General features: G+C 42.1%; 1 non-coding gene across 1 annotated transcript; it reads left to right on the top strand.

Annotated features, from left to right (window-relative positions):
- The first annotated feature begins 2,216 nt into the window (after nucleotides 1-2,216).
- Nucleotides 2,217-2,323, top strand: LOC148209090 (small nucleolar RNA R71). Its single transcript, XR_015787544.1, has one exon. It is a non-coding gene; the product is annotated as a small nucleolar RNA R71 (small nucleolar RNA).
- The last annotated feature ends 2,987 nt before the right edge of the window (nucleotides 2,324-5,310 follow it).

Raw genomic sequence — 5,310 nt, 5'->3', positions numbered from 1 at the left:
CGGATATTGGGTATATAACACCGGCGTCAAGCCATTTAAGAATTTCTTTCCTTACAACCTCTTTCATCTTCGGGTTCAACCGCCTTTGACTCTCAATAGAGTTCTTAGCATCTTCTTCCAATAGAATTTTGTGCATGCAAAAGGCCGGGCTTATCCCTCGGATATCTGCTATCGTCCATCCAATGGCCTTTTTGTGCTTCTCCAAAATCTGCAATAAAGAATATTCATTAGTAGGTGATAAATTAGAAGCTATAATAACTGGTAAAGTGTCGTTATCCCCTAGATACGCATATTTCAAATGCGACGACAATGGCTTCTGCTCCAACGTGGGTGGTTCCACTATGGACGGAAGTAACGACTTGCATTCTTCTTTTTGTATTTTTTCAATAGGATTAATCACATCTTCTGGTCCTTCTGCTATCTTATCAAGCTCTTATTCAATCTCTGTAACTAACGAGTCATAAAACTCATCAAACATAATAGGATTCAAGCTATTTATAGCAGAGCACTCTTCAAAGTCTCCTGGTAATTTCATGGCGTCTAGAACGTTAAATTTAACTTCTTCATTATTTACCCTCATTGTAATTTCTCCCTTCCTTACATTAAAAACTGTATCCCCAGTGGCTAGAAATGGTCTTCCCAAAATAATGGGAACGTCTAAGTCTGCCTCGCAATCTAGAATGATAAAGTCCGCAGGGAAAATGAATTTGTCCACCTGGACTAAAACATCTTCTATCTTTCCCTCAGGTCTTATGATAGATCTATCTGCTAGTTGGAGGGTAACCGTAGTAGGTCTAGCTTCTCCTATGCCTAAAGATTTGAAAACTGATAATGGCATAAGATTAATGCTAGCGCCTAGATCACATAATGCCCTACCTAAGTTTTTTCCTCCTATGGAACATGGAATGGTAAAACTGCCAGGATCATTACATTTCATGGGTAGCGGGCTGCCTACAGCTTCACTACTACATTTTGTCATGGCTACCAGTTCATGCTCTCCTATTTTTTTCTTCCTAGAAACTATATCTTTCAAAAACTTAGCATAATTTGGCATCTGTTCTAGAGCATCTACTAATGGTATATTTATATGCAATTGTTTTAAAATATCTAAAAATTTTCTAAACTGGGAATCATTATTTTTCTTTACTAATCTTTGTGGAAACGGGGGAGTAGGGGTAAAAGAAGGCTGTACCTGTGGAGGAACACTCGGGGTGTCCTCATTACCTTTTCTAATATTTTCTTTTTCTGGTGTTGTTGGATTTTCTGGTATCTTTACAATTGGTTCAGTGGACGGAATCCGTACATCTGTTGTTGGCATTGTTGGTCCATCATATGCCAGTCCACTCCTGAGGGTGACAGCTTTGCACTGTTCTTTCCCTTCTCGTTTTGGTAATTCAGTATGGCCTGGAAAAGAACCTTGGGGTCTATTCTTCAATTCATTGGCGAGCTGTCCCAATTGGGTCTCGAAATTCCTCATTGATGCCGCTTGGGATTGTATCACTGCGTCGGTTCGGGCCATGTACTCCTTCATCATATTCTCAAGATTTGAGTTGTTATTTTGAACTGGTGGAGTCTGTGTTCTCTGATTGTACTGCTGTTGCGGTGGTGGGATGTATTGTTGTGTAGGTGGAACATAGGGCTGCTTGTTCTGCTGGCTCTGCCCTTGATTAAAACCGCTCGAACCTCCTTGACCTCCCCATGAGAAATTAGGGTGGTGCCTCCAACCTGGGTTGTAGGTGTTCGAATATGGGTTAAAGTTCCTATTGTTCCCATGTCCTACATAAAAAACAGAAGCAGGGTTATGTGGACAATTATCATAAATATGGTTTTCACTGCAAAATGAACAAATGAGATCGTTGACTTGGCAAACAGGGGCAGGAGTGCAATAATCCGACTGCACAGGTTGTATCGGCGTGGCTAATGGATTTTTTATTCCCAATGCCATCTCTTTCAGCCTCTGGTTCATTGTAACCATCTCTTTTTGCATCGAGGTCGCAATGTCCAGAGCCAAAACTCCAGCTGGATCTTGCTTCTTTGGTGCTGCCCTAGATCTTTGCGAACACCATAGTTCGTTGTGTGAAGCTAAGTCATTTAGGATGTCAACTATCTCGTTGAATGTCTTCTTTGTAAAGGCTCCGTTGGCAGCATTGTTTAGCATCATCTTAGTAGGATGATCTAAGCCTCTAAAGAAATGTTCTATCTGGATGCATGCCGGCAAGCCATGGTTCGGACATTTCCTGATTAGTTCTTTAAATCTCTCCCACGCCTCGTGAACAGGTTCACGATCATACTGTCTAAAGGAGATGATCTCCTCTCTGATATCAGCGTGGCGAGTAGGTGGGAAGAATTTTGTTAAGAACTTCTCCACTAACGACCCCCATGTGGTGATGGATCCCGGTGGAAATGCATTGAGCCATGCTCTAGCTTGGTCCTTCAAAGAAAATGGAAAAAGTGTTAGTCTCAGAGCATCATCTGTTATACCAGGTAATCGAAATGCATTTGCAATTTGAATGAATGATTTCAGATGATCATGTGGATCCTCATGTTCTTGCCCTCCAAAATGTCCAATTGTCTGCAACATTTGGAACATCATTGGTTTAAGCTCAAAGTTTGCGTGGGCTGGAATAGGGTTGACTATCCCTGAATCAAAGTTCTGAAAAGCCGTGGCGGCATATTCTCGCATTGCCAAGTCTCTGTTGTCCGCCATCTGGATATGGTTGAATTCATCATTTCTCGCATGATCCCTCATATTACCGTTAACAGCAGGTGGATCAACCGGATCACGAGGTGGAATATCTGCCATTGATGTGCTTGTACTCTCTACCTCACTTTCAGGACTGATTTCACCTTCTCTCTCTTTTGCTTTTCTAGTTGTTTTCGAAGTCTTTGCTCCTTTCGAGTTTTTCGAAGGGTCCGCTCAATCTCAGGGTCAAGGGGTAGAAGAAAAGATCTTGTGCTCATGCACTTTAACTTACCCTTGTGAGATAAACGACCAAAAATATAGAACAAAAACGGTGGATGGAAATTACACCCAACAACAATTCACAAAAATAAAAACTAAAAGAATTTGAAAATAATTTTAAAACTAAAGTCCCCGGCAACGGCGCCAAAAACTTGACTGGGCGTTTTGCTGAACGCACGCACTAAGCGTGGTAACAATTATATAGATGCAAGCGCACACCTGTCAGAGTAATATAAAATGGATGGAGTATCCAAGTATCGATCCTCAAGGACTTCTAAACAATTTCCAAACTCTGAAGTTTTAAAGAATAGTGAATGTTGAAATGAGTGATTCTTGTAAATGGGAAGTGGTCACAAATAATGGTTTGGATTTGGGATTTGGACTTATAATAATAAAACCTAGCCCGAATTACTTCAAGTTAGCCAACAAAGAATCAAGGACATGCTAAGGATAATATGCATTTTACTTTAGAAACTAACGACTACGCTTCTCACTTTACTTATGTCTAAGCAAGTTCAAAGTCCTAAGACATTCCCTAATATGTCTATTATGAGATATATCTTAGTTTTAGGATGGAAATAGTCGCAACCTCGGGTTAAGGTCCTATGTCTAGGCTACTTAAGCGGAACCCTTATGTCTAAGGCGCTCCTCTCCTCGGTTTAACCACTCAACAATGCAAATAAGCAACCTTTTCAGTATTGACTTGTTAAGACTTACAGTGGCCTTCTCTAAATCCTAACTTTTTGGGAAAACATGTTGAGCAATGAATGGAAAGTAAAAACACTACTTCTTAGCAACCCTTTTTAGACATAAAAGGCTAACTATCCATAACCGGGCTAGAGACGGGAATTTAGAAAGACATATTGAAGAAAATACAGCAAGTAAAATGGTTGAATGTGGAATGCATGTGTGAAAAACAAAAGTTAACTAACGGAGAGTTTTTATCGGGATTGAGAGCTTCGCCCTTCTCTTTCAAGCAAGGGGGAGTGTCACGTGCTCTTTCCTCCAAAAACACAACTCTCTTAACTAAAAATAAAGTAAAGACAAAGAGAAGATAAGCAAAGTGCCAGATTTTTATATATTTGAATAAGTAGAAAATAACTAAGTACAAATGGAAACAAAACAAAGCTCAATAAAAGAATGTAAAGTGCTCGGAATTTAAAAACCAAAAGCAACTAATGAAAGCAACTCAAAAGTACTTAGAAAGCAACAAAGAAACACTAAAAATGATCAAGAGAAGGAAGCAAGGCTTGATGAATTTGGTGGAGAAGTTGCTGGAATTTATAGCTGTGCAGAATTGGTTAGGTAGGTCCTAAAACGATGGTGAATCACCCATTTCCAACTCTTTTGACTGACCAAATCGTGCTCAAACTGATAGTGGAACACTTCTTCTACACGTATGCATCGGTTGGAACCACCAAAACGCATTGGAAGACGCGTTTCATTAAGGGCAAAGTTGGAAGAAAAACTGTTTTCTGCAGGCTTCCCAGGCGCCTGGCGCCTCCCAAGGTGTTTTTTCGTCTTTTCGCTTCTTTTGATTAATTTGCACTCTCAAATGGTCCTAAAATGTCATAAATACAACATAAGCCATCCACAAACCATAGTATATGAATTTTGCATGAATGGGAACTCAAACGATCGAGAAAAATCCGAAACAAAGCTGAAACATAGTAAAAACAGCATCTAAAACCTTCTTTTTACGCATGTAAACAAGCGTAATCATCCCGCCCATCCTGGCCGCAGGATCGTCCACCCGATCTGCGAAACTTGCAGGCAAGACCCTGCAAGCTCCGACCTCCAAGGAGGAGATCGTCTTCTTTTTCTTCCTTCTTCGCTTCAGAGGGGCTTCCTCCCTCACCTCCTCGCTCAAAGGCGGGGCGTCCACCGCCTCGGTCTGATCCCTGGGGCGCTTCTCCCTCGAGGGACCTCCAAAAGACTCCAACTCGATCACTGGGGCTGGATCTTCCGAGGCAGGCCCTGCCACGGCAGGGGTGGTGGGTTTCGAACTCTGGGCGGCCTCAAGAGCATGGGCTCGGCCCTTGGACTTGCGCTTCACGCTGCTTGCAAACCTGCAAACCATGGCTGCAAAATAAAAATAGGGGTCATCGCAAGGTTAGAGGAAAAGGGGGTGAGGCAAGCTCGGCATACCAAGTTCAGAGTTCGGCCTTGAGAATTCAATGGGACGAACTGCAGGGTTGTAATCTAGCAGCCCGGACTCAAGCAGCAGCTCGTCGGTCACCAGGGTTCCGACCTTCCTACCCCTCGGAAAGTGCTCCTTGTAGTATTTCAGCATGTCGAAGGAGGCTTGCATAAGCTCGGGGACTGGTCGGATTGAAACTGCACGAAGA

The sequence above is a fragment of the Momordica charantia genome, assembly GCF_013281855.1.
Source record: "Momordica charantia cultivar OHB3-1 chromosome 9 unlocalized genomic scaffold, Mcharantia_2.0 BLBB01000009.1, whole genome shotgun sequence".
Classification (NCBI taxonomy): Eukaryota; Viridiplantae; Streptophyta; class Magnoliopsida; order Cucurbitales; family Cucurbitaceae; genus Momordica; species Momordica charantia.
This window is presented reverse-complemented; position numbering and strand designations above follow the sequence as displayed.